Genomic DNA, 12,386 nt, shown 5'->3' on the forward strand with positions numbered 1-12,386 from the left:
AATCGCTCAGATTTGTCACGAGCTAGACTCTACTAGTGATTCAGAGGCTTCTGGGGAGATACCAATGTCGCCGTCTGGTCCAAAATTAATGGATGAATTTCAGTTATTGCAGCCTGATGATGTGGACAAGGTGCTTGGACTAGTATGTCCCACTACTTGCCTATTGGACCCTTGCCCATCTTGGTTAATTAACAATGCCAAGCATGGGATTGGGACCTGGCTCTTGGAAGTGGTTAACGCTTCTCTGAGGGAGGGTTGGGTACCTGCCCCTTTAAAGGAGGCGGTAGTCCGACCAGTCCTATAGACCAGTGGCCAACATCCCATTTCTGGGCAAGGTGTTGGAGTGGGTGGTGGCGGGACAACTCCAAGCACTCTTGGATGAAACTGATTATCTGGACCCATTTCAGTCCGGCTTCAGACCCGGGTATGGTACTGAATCTGCCTTGGTTGCCCTGTACGATGACCTGTGCAGGGAGAAGGACAGGGGGAGTGCGTCCCTGTTGGTTCTCCTGGACCTCTCAGCGGCTTTTGATACAATCAACCATGGTATCCTTCTGGATAGGCTAGCTAGATTGGGGGTCGGAGGCACTGCTTTGCAGTGGTTCCGCTCCTATCTCAATGGCCGATTCCAGAAGGAGGTGCTGGGGGACTATGGCTCTACGCCATGGCAGCTATGCCATGGAGTACCGCAGGGATCCATTTTGTCCCCTTTGCTGTTTAACGTCTACATGAAACCGCTGGGAGAGGTCATCAGGAGGTGTGGGCTGAGGAATCATCAGTACGCTGATGATACCCAGCTCTACCTCTCATTCTCCACCAATCCAGGCGAGGCAGTGGCTGTGCTGAACCGGTGCCTGGCCGAGGTAATGGGCTGGATGAGGGCCAATAAACTGAAGCTCAATCCAGACAAGATGGAGGTCCTGTTGGTTGGTGGATCGGGCTTCGGGGAAGGTGAATTGAACCTAGTCCTGAATGGGGTTGCACTCCCTCTTAGGGACAAGGTCCGCAGCTTGGGAGTGCTCCTCAACCCAGAGCTTTCACTGGAAGCTCAGGTGATAGCGGTGGCGAGGAGCGCTTTCTTTCAGCTTCGGCTGATCCATCAGCTGTGCCCCTACCTGGAGAACGACTTCCTGGCGACAGTGACACACGCGTTGGTGACTTCCCGCCTTGACTTCTGTAATGCACTCTACGTGGGGCTGCCCTTGAAGATGGTCCAGATACTTCAATTGGTGCAAAATAGACCTGCCAGGCTGCTGATGGGGACTGGGCATTAGGTTCACATGACTCCAGTTCACCATCAGCTTCACTGGCTTCCCATTGAAGTCTGGTCCCAATTCAAGGTGTTGGTGATGACCTATAAAGCCCTTAATGGCTTGGGTCCTGGTTACCTGAAGGAGCGCTTACATCCATATATGCCCGCCTGCCCGCCCCTTGAGATCAGCGGGAGAGGCCCTTCTCCGGGAACCCTCCGTGAAGGAAATTAGGAGGGTAAGTACTTGGAGGAGGGCTTTCTCTGCGGTGGTGCCCAATCTATGGAATGCGCTCCCCAGAGAGGTCCGTCTGGCGCCGTTGTTATTTGTTTTTCGGTGCCAGGCAAACACCTTTTAATTCAAACGTTATTTTAATTGTTAATATTATTTATTTATTTATTTTATTCTTTGGCCAGTGCGACTTAAATTATACTGTTAAATTATATAGTTTTATATTATGTTTTTTATTTATGATTGTGAACCGCCCTGAGGCTTCGGCGAATGGGGCAGCATAGAAGTTCTCTAAATAAATAAATAAATAAATAAATAAATAAATAAATAAATAAATAAATAAATAAATATCACAGGCCAGTGAATCACAAGTTCTGGATGTATTACCAGGACAATTAAAGCCCAGATAGGACACACTGAAGAAGCCCAGAACAAAGGGGTGCTGGCAATGAAAGCCCAAAAGAGGAGCTGTGGGTAAGGGGAGGAATGGTACCTTTTCATGCTGTTCAAGTTCCATGGAATAGCATCATATGCAGTGCTTTTCTGCTCATGTTATAATACTATTTGCTGGTTTCTCTTGGCCCTTCCTTAGCTTCCTTGCTTTGCTCTGCTTTAAAAAAGACGGTTCAGTGCCTAGAGAATTTATTTGATGGGCATCTCAGAAATGTAAATTAGGACAAAATCCGATGAGGCTGCCTTTAACCCTCCAAACTGGGAGGATTATTGGCATCCAATGTCTAATGGGAGGAGTGAGTAGGTGAAGGTCTCCTCCATGTGCCTCTTGCCATGCAAAATGCTTGGATGGTTACGTTTGACTGTCTAAGTGTTTGGCCTCAGAGTAGGTAGCAAGAAGCACCTGCTGGCACCTCCACCTTGCCTCTCTCACCACCTCCAAAGCTCATCTGCAAACGCCCATTCTTCTCCCACATTACTAGTACAAAGTCTATTATCTGAAATCTTCTTAATGGTTCTTTGTCATTTTAGTTTTTCAAGTGAACTCATAGACGTTTCAGCCCCTTCAATATGCCAGTCTATGTGTCTTGTTCAAACTGACACCAACTGATAGATGTAATATTTACCATACAAATTATTGTAAATATTTAGCTCAATCAGGTTAATGCATTCCCATTTAGCAAAAGTTCAGAGATCATATCCTCATGTGACTCTTCCTGCCATGAGAGGCAATCTCTCAGTGAGTTTATTAAATCAGGTTGCATATAAATGTGAATGCACTCATTTTCAAACACAATTAAGAAGGAAAACTTGAAAGCCTGTAGTAGCTAGCTGCCAAATGCTAAATACTATCCAGGGGTTATCGACAATCTGATTAGAATGAAATGAAGCTGAAATGTGATTGATTTAGGAATAGTAAGGCAGCTATTAAAGAGTGATGACAGCAGAAAACACACATACTAATATCACCCTCAAATGTTTATAATGATGATGAACATTTCTTTTTCTAGATATTAATTCAGTTTCTCTGATCCTCACAAATGGAACCATGCCACTGTAACTCTTAATCTTCAGATTCTTTGGGATAATTGTGAAAGCAATAGGGTTCCCTGATGTACTGTTTCCATTCAGTTTTGATAAGAATTTACCAAAATGGCTCCTCCATATTCAAGCCAAAAATCTTGAGAATAATAGTAAAAAAAGCAATAGTGCAGTAGATACAGAAACTGAGAGATCCATCCAGGACCAGGGCTTTGAGTGCCTTCCTCTTAAAAGTCTCATTTGCATCTCTGTGACTTTAACCATATTTATACTCAAGTGGTCAATTTATACTCAAGTGGTGCAGCCTGGCCTTCTCCAGGTCAGAAATAGTTGCACCTATTGAATTTCACTGTTGCAGAGGGGTGAGAATTTTGTTTCCATTTGGTTTTGATAAGAGTTTACAAAATATCACAAGAATTTATTTCTGAGAGAGGATCAACCAGGGAAGGAATCTGATGAAGTGCCATGTTCTAGCAGCTGCTCTTTAAAGATAATTGCAATCAAAGTACTCTAGAAAGGCATTCAGCGTGCCATTCAGTTTTTGCTAGGTGCCCAATTGTATATATGTCACCTACTCTCATGTTGCTAATTTCAGATTTCAAAACATTCACATTTCCTATGAAAAACATTATATTTAGAAATATCCATTAAATGTAGAGAGGCAAGTTGGTCTGCTATTTCAGCGGTGCCAATTATACTGATGAAGCATTTTTAATCTGATTCATAACTGTTTCTCATTTGATAACTGATCAACCCATTCTTTCTGATTTCTATGTGGACTTCTCCTGAAAAATCCACATGGAAACCAAACCTGCAAAATATAGATTTTTTTTCTATTAAAATATAGAGTTTTTTTCTATGAGATGGTGATAAAGTTCACTGAATTCCTCCTGTTCCTTCTACCAGATGCTAGCTGCCTGCAGCATCTGAACAGCATGACTTCGAGTCCTGTTGCATTCTGAGGAACACAAGTCCTGTTGTACTCCAGCTGTGTCCAAAAATGCCATGAGGTAACATGCTGTGGATCATGTAGGAGGAAAATCTCATCTCAGGAGTCAGGGCTGTACCATGCTTTCTCACAGATATAAGCTGGGCATAATAAAAAAGCAGGAGCTGCCAATTTATCTGCCTTTGTCTTTCTTCTAATTCCAGCGATAGAAGATGGGTGGATTCACAGCTCTCTTCCAGGAGATTCCATGGCATATACAAAGTCTGAAACCATAAAAGACATTGAATGTTCCATCTGTGTCTTCCTTAGAGGAGTGCCCCTTTTAATTAAATGAAGTGTTCCGTCTGTTCGCCTCCTTTAATTTACTGTCTTTAATTTCTGTGCTGACTATAAAATGTGTGAATTCATATATTGGCCCTCTAGCATTTTCACCTTCCATGGCACATCTTCATTCTTCCTCTGTTCACAAGGCCTGTCTATTTCAAGTGTGCAGAACACATTACATTTCCATTGTTTATTTCTATTTTTTGCTATAAATTAGTTCATGGGAAAATTTGCTCTGCCTAATTTTCAAACCTCTTGAAACCTCCCCTATCAGAACAACCAGACTGAGTATGAATGTTATTGGACTTAAATACAAAGCAGAAAATTCTCTTCTGCCTCCCTTCGTCTCATCTCCTCGTCCCCCCTTTCCTCCTAGCACCACTGCTTCTGCTAATAATGTTAATTTTAAAAAATGTTACTCATAAACAGGGTAATAAAGTTCTAGCTCAAGCTATTCTCAGAAAAAATGAGAAAAAAGTGTTACAGCCGGTAAGAACAGTACAGGCAATAATAGAAAGGTGCTATACAAGTATGTCAAAACTAAGAAAAAAAACTAAGAATGCACTGGGATTCATGCTTGAAGAATTGTTAATGTGGAAATTCATATATATATATTTATTGCATTTGAATGCCAGCAATGTGGTTCCAAATCAATAGCTAGTGATTTTGCTTCTAAAAATGGCAGTGGGGAGAAACAAAGATAAAGCCAAGATAAGGAGATTCTGTCACATCCATTCATTTGTGGATGTGTTTGAATGCGTGGACTTCTTATAGAAAGCTAAAGGGTTTCGCTGCTAAGGACGTGGTCCAATGACATTCATTCTGGATGCACGTACGTCTCCATGTTCAAATGCTTACATGCATCCACTGACCAGAGTGAGTCAGGGCAGAGAGATCTGCAGCAATTTGTTCCATACATTTCATCCTGAGGGCTGTGTTCGGCCATCTGGATACCACACCAATGAGAGGGAGGGGAGGATGCTGGAAGGAATTGGTAGAGATCGACAGCTGCAGTATCGTACCCTCCCCACGCCAAGCCTGCTCTGCTCTTTCCTTTCCAAGTGCATGAGTCTGCTCAGAGAGACTGCTGGTGTGGTTCTTTCTGTGCCAGCTGTGAGGGAGGCAGGATGGTGCCTTCCTGGTGTCCCAGCCCCAAGGCTGCAGGACCTCAGACTCTGAAAACCTGGCGGCACCATGGACAAAATGAGGAGGTCCTATGATTACCCCTTAAGTCTATCCATTGAGCCACCCAGTCCAATGTGGACTTACTCTACATTCAGAAGAGGCTTTTCAGGGAGTCAGACTGTTGTTTTTTGGAGACCTGCTACTGTTGCTTTAATGGAGACTGGGCATATAAAGTGCTTCCTCTAAGCTGTCAGCTTCCCCTAATGTGCCACCATATAGAGAGAACTTGTGTTAACCGTTCCCCAGAAAATCTTGAGGATTCAGCATTGGCTTTGATATGATCAGTACAGCAGAACATTCCCCCATGTAAATGTCCAAACGGACATGGGAGAACGCACCTTATGCTGGCTGTTTACCTTAGCCCCAGCATCCTGGTTTTAGAAATAGGTGAAATGGGATGAGAAATGCATGTTGCTTTATTGGTGATGACAGACCTGCCTCTTCAACAATTGTTGTTGTTAGTCACAAAGTCATGTCTGACCCATCGTGACCCCATGGACAACATTCCTCCAGGCCTTCCTGTCCTCTACCATCCCCCGGAGTCCATATACTTACACCAACTGCTTCAGTGACTCCATCTGGCCACCTCATTCTCTGCCATCCCCTTCTTCTTTTGCCATCTATTTTTCCCAGCATTAGGCTCTTCTCCAGGGAGTCCTTCCTTCTCCTTAGGTGGCCAAAGTATTTGAGCTTCACCTTCAGTATCTGGCCTTCTAAAGAGCAGTCGGGGTTGTTCTCCTCTAGGACTGACCTGTTTCACTGCCTTGCAGTCCAAGGGACTTGCAGGAGTCTCCTCCAGTACCATAATTCAAAGGCCTCAATCCTTCGGCACTCAACCTTCCTTATGGTCCAACTTTCACAGTCATACATTGCAACTGGGAAAACCATAGCCTTGTCTATACGCACTTTTGTTGGCAGGGTGATGTCTCTGCTTTTTAGTATGCTGTCTAGATTTGCCATAGCTTTCCTCCCCAGGAGCAAGTGTCTTTTAATTTCTTGGTTGCAGTCCCTGTCTGCAGTGATCTTGGAGCCCAGGAAAATAAAATCTGTCCCACCTCTTTTTAAGTTATTCTCTCTTTAATTAACCACTGGCCTGAAGATGGGACTAAGGAGATGGAAAATGGTAGCAATCCTGTTGCAGCACCCCATGGAATGGAGAGAATGTCCTTCATATATGCTACCTTTTATCAAATATTCACACATGCACATAGACACACCAGCTGAGCCTCTTACAGGCATTGGGCTTTCAACTCAGAAGACATACTGTACAAAGCAATGCTTTCTAAATAGCAGGAAAGTGTATTAGCCTTAGTTTGTCTTGTTATGAAAGGAGTAACTATGGAAAATGATCAAGGGTATTATAAGAACACTGTTGTCCCCTCCAGATTCCACTGCACCAATTCCATTGCATAGCTGGCTTCTGCAGTTGTGCAATGGCAATTCCCAGGACAACCCGAAATGAGCAGAAAGACTTATTTGTGGAACCTGGCAAGTTAGAAGAGCTTGCATAAGGGAGTTCTGTGAACCTGTCTCTTCCCAGGTATGAGTGCCCCCAGCCATTTGTGAGCTTCCCTTAGGTAACACTGGATCTCCCTTATATAACAGTTTTTTCCACTTGCATGACAGAATTGGCAGGACCCATCACTTGTGGAAGGAATCAGCAAGATGAAAAGGAATTGATGAGCACCCCATTGATTTCTGCCCCATGACTACATTCCTGTGGGCACTTACCACCTGAGTGAACATGTAGAGGCAGGAGTCTGTGGTATTTTAATTGTTTATTTAAGATGTTTCTGGCCCATTTTTTCAACATATAATCATCCCAAAGAAGCACACAAGCTATAAAACACAGTAAAGAGAATTCAAGTTGGAGGAAATAAATCTTTACAAAACAGGGTAGAGCAGTAATAGATAGCTAATACAGTAAACAATGTGAAAGTTTAAAATGAGAGAGGAAAATTCGGTCAAATATCTGGGTAAGCAGTAGTTCTTCAGCACCATGGATAGCTCATCTAAAGTTCTGACTGATGCCCCACTGATGTTGCAACCACCAGCCATTCATCGCATCATCAAAGCCATGTGGATGGGTTTCCAGCAAATGCCAAAGATGACCTAAAGTGGGACGCACTTGTGACCTGGAAAACTGCACACAGTGAGCTAAATATTGTTGGTTCAAACCTCAAGAAATCCTTTGCTGAAAAGCACCCATGTGGCACATATCTTCTCAAAATGTACTCCCACTGAAGATCTGCAATCCTACACACATGTGCCTGGTATTCAATGGGGCTTATTTCAGTGTGGAAATGTATAGGATTGTACATGCAATATAGCATGGCACAGACTTCAAGTAATGAGATAAATGCAATCTGTAAGAGAAAATCTCCTTCAGGTGATCTTTTTAGGATGGTAGCATAGGGATGTTCAGTGCTCTAAAGCCTGGGCTTGTCAAGCTTCTCCAAACAGCATCTTGAAGCTTGTCCCAACTTGGGACAGTATCAAATTGCAAGCATTGCTTTTCCCTTTTGAACAAACTTTAGAGCATTTTTTTCAAAATGTGCACAATTTTTATAAGCGTGGATTCTCCTCCTATTAATTAAAGTGCATTTATGTGCATTTTCCAAACACAACATTTTCATGGACATTTTTCATATATATGCGTGTTGTCAAATTCTTCTTCTCTTGCTTTGGATCCATTTCCATGTTCCGTCTGTAAGTACAAACCGAATAAAATCCTCATCAAAAATGAACTGGAACATGCTTAGATATCAACAAGTGTTTTTGTGGTCATGATTCCTCGTTTCTGCTCCTTTCAGACAACAGAAATGGGAACAATGAAAGTATGAGAAGATGAAAAAAATCTTGGCATGTTCCCTTGCCTACAGACAGTTGTGCATGTTGGCTTGCGGGGTTTTGGTGGGAGCTAGAGGACATCAGGACATCTCTGAGGACATCAGGTTGGGACAGCCAATGTACTGAACATGAAGAGCTAGGTATGGGGCTTGCCTCCACAGACTTGATGTTGACACTGTTTCTCACCCCTTTGCATGTTTAGTGATTGCCTGAAAGGAGCTAGTGTCTCCCCATTCCCCCAAGACAATAGATGTTCCTTCTCTAACCTCCAGTGCCCTTCAGAATTCAACTGATTTATCTCAGTGCATCTGCGTGTGGGAAAGAATCCATGGGAGCATAGCTGAATAGCGGAGTTCTGAGTGAGTAGTAGATGCACAAGGTGGAGATGAGCACTAACTTTCTGAGGCAAGAGCCCCCTGTACCCCCACCACCTCTGATTACACAGTAGCCTCTCATTGTGTGTGTGTAATGTAAGACGTTAGGAACATTGTCCGATTATTATGGATGTGGGTGCATATGTGACCTATAAAATCCAATGAACAAATTGCTCTGCAGGGAGAACTATAAAACCTTCCTAGGCATATGAATCACATTGTAGCAGCTGGCTATAAACAGAGTCGTTGAAAAGCAGCTCACCACAAGATGGCAAACAGTCACAATCTAAGAGATTTGGATCAGGGTTTTGTGGATTAACCCTGCAAGTCAGTGTATGTCTTTGTTGCAATGGGGGCGGCATAGAAATGTTTTAAATAAATATATAAATAAATGTCTGCTTAGAAGTAAGTTGCACAGAAATCACTAGGACTCACTCCCAGGTAAGTAGGTATCACAGTGTAGTTGAACAGAGATACTTTTCTATTGAGCTTAGATTGCAAAGAGGACTTTCTTGGGACATCTTAGGTAAGCCAATGATACTGGAGAAAAACAAAGTACTTGTTTTCTTCAACAGAAATTCATTATACCTATGATGCAGGGAATTGTGGTTATTTGTTTATTTATTGCTTAATTTATTTAGTACATTTATATGCCACCTGGAGCCCTTCAAATTATTTGTATAGGTTGATGAATTTGCTTTTCCTTTCCTGTGTTTGCCACTTTAAATTCTCTATCTCCCTTTCCCTCTCCCCCTCCCCCTCCCTGTATATCTTTACACCTTTGTGCCTTGCTTTTAATCAAACGGTTGGCTGTCTTCTGTATTATTCTCAAGAGTTCACTAAGGCACTTGGCTCTGTAGGGAGGTCGGAAAAATCTACAACTGATTCGAATGCGTTCAGATTTCTATGACTCTGACCTGTGGATTCTGATGCAGACCAGGTTTTTCTGCATACATGGACTTATGGGCTAGTTTTTCCCTGGAGGCGGGTTGCAAATTTGTGCAACTTGAATGACATTTTGAAATAGATATATGATTTTATTAATGAGCTGAAAATGGAACAAAAGATACCCGACAATCTGCAGAGCACAGATAAAACACATTTTTCAAAATCTGTACATTCATACTACCCAGCAAAAACTGATCAGAAAGCAAACCTGGAGTTAAAGATGATAAAGTGGAAAGAGCAACAAGAGCAAAGATGCAAAGTGGAAAGAGTTTTTAAAGAAGGGGTCTCGCAAAATGTTGGTTATGATGCAGTGGTACCACATAACCTTTGCATGTAGGTACTAGTCTCAAGATAATTCCACCGCCTTGCTAGGAATGTTTGAAGAATCTGATGGGAAGCTGAAAATCGGATAGCTTTTCATGATTTGGGTGCCTGGATTTGATATCCCTACATGGGTGTAAACTTGTTAAAGTGTGATTTGTGAATAATAATTTTAAAATGCTAAGTAAATTTGCATATATCAGCCAATTTTCACAAATTGGCACCTGAAAAGTACATGGTCCTTGCCTGATTTGTGCAATTTGCACACTGGCGTTCTTTTTTGGGGTACCAATTAGTGCCAGCTGGCTGATTTTACCTAAATTATACTAGATCCATGTGCTTTTCTGGTGCTGATTTATGCAAAACATGCACAATGCTGAGGTTTGTGCAAAATTCTTTAGCATTTTTTGAAATGCTGGATTAACATGGTCCATCATAGAGACAGAAGTATGCAGAAAATAACCCAGCCTGTTCCCCACAACAAACAGTCAAAAGGAAATAGATTTAATAATTTGGCACAGTGCTAGTTCTAGTGGAAAATGGCATTGTTTATAAGCCCTGCTCACCCCAGTAAAACTCTGAGACAAGCCTATGCCATGAGAAAATCCTTGTCTAAAAGCATTTGATTCAAAGGGATAAATTACACATGCAGATTGTGCAGCAAAGCACTGAAAAGGCTGCAAAAGAAATATAAAGGAGATATTCAAATCTGAACAAATGTAGGGCATATGTGTGCCAAGGGCACACTGATCCTGGAGCATCATTTAGCAGTAGAGTAAAGCAGCAGCACTAGATTTGTCTGTTTGGGTGCACATGTGCTGGCCAGTATTTTGCCCTAAGTTGTAAGATATGGGGCAAGGAATGAACGAATCAGCAAAATACGAGCTGACTGAAGCTCTCCAAACTCCATCTTGAATCTTGTTCCAACTAAAGTCCATATCAGATTGCAAGCTCCCTGCGTCTTTATACATACACATTTGTCTGTATTTTCATGCATATTTGCCAAGTCTATGCCTCAATTATTTATGTCTTTGTAATACAAGCACTCTTCTCCCAATGATTATAACGTATTTGAGCATATTTTTCCAATGCATGCATCTTTTCAAAGGTGTGTATGCTGTCAATCAAACACTTTGCTTTGTTTTGTCCATGAATCCCACTGCAAGCTTGGAAATTCATGGACTTTGACCACAGACTGCACCCAAGTCCATGTTTGATCTAGAAGGAGCTTACACATCTCCACTCATTCATCCACCACATTTTGATGTGTGTGTACCATATCAGAGCCAATTGAAAAGTTTCCATTCTCACTAGAACAGCAAATAAGGGACACTAACAAGGTCAGATATCCACCCTCTTGTTTTGTGGCAACTTGTTCTCGAGTAAAGGAGAGAGTTGCTGGGGTAACACAAGTGAAAGGTGCTTGTGGCCTGCCAGCGGACTTTCTGTAGGCATCTCATTGACCACTGCAGTAATTGCAGTCTGTGCCAGATAGGCCTTCACTCTCTCATTATGCCTTTATGCCATTCTTCTTTTGCTTGGTGCTTATGCTTCCTGCTTTGTTAATTAGTTCACTGGTTTTATGGTTTCACTGTATTTAAGGCTTCCCATGAATTTAATTCAATGTTAGTTTTAAGTCCCTCTGCGTGGAAAATGAGAAACAGCATGGTGGCCTAGTCTAGGGTTGAAGACAGCTGAGCAGCCACAAGTCTCCCTAAGTGATCTTGGACTAGTGACACTTTCTGAAGCTGAACCATCTCAAAGGGTTAGGCTAAGGATCAAAAGGGTTAACCTTCTATGACACTCTGAGATCATTGGAGAATGGGTGTGGTATAAATATAAGAAACCTAACTTACTGTCTCATGAACAGAGTTTCATCTTTAATACAGGTGAATAAGGTGAAGGATCAGCTTATTGAACGTGGCAAATCTGAACATCAAAAGAGTCACTCCATTCTGGCTCCCCCTATCTCCTTTTTTAACCTCACCTAAACCTGTCTCTGTCCAAGTTGCATTAATCGTCTGACTCGGTAGGGTCACCACACAATGAGCTCAGCATATCCATTTTGTATGTTGAATGACATGTTGCTGAATGTACTGAACTGTGGTGAAAACTGGTTTTGAGCATGCCAGCGCAAACAATTGAGCAAATGCATGTCTGCCATGTACACGTTTGCTAAATGTGTCTGAAAAGGTGTGCACTTTTGAAAAATGCACAGAAATAAGTTATAATCAATGGGGGAAATTGTATACATTTTAACAAGGTACACAACTGAGCCACAAATCACACTGCAAGCTTGGCAATGTGCAGACTTCGACTGCAGAGTATGTCTGAGCCCACAATCGGTCTGAGAGGTGTAAATTTTGATCGAAACTGAATTGAATCAAATTTCTTGTTATATCCCTACGCATTTCTGGAGGCTGGGGATGAAACAGGTTTTAAGCGCTTCTTGCTACAACT

The sequence above is a fragment of the Varanus komodoensis genome, unplaced genomic scaffold (assembly GCF_004798865.1).
Source record: "Varanus komodoensis strain SLA01 unplaced genomic scaffold, ASM479886v1 scaffold1, whole genome shotgun sequence".
Lineage (NCBI taxonomy): Eukaryota > Metazoa > Chordata > Lepidosauria > Squamata > Varanidae > Varanus > Varanus komodoensis.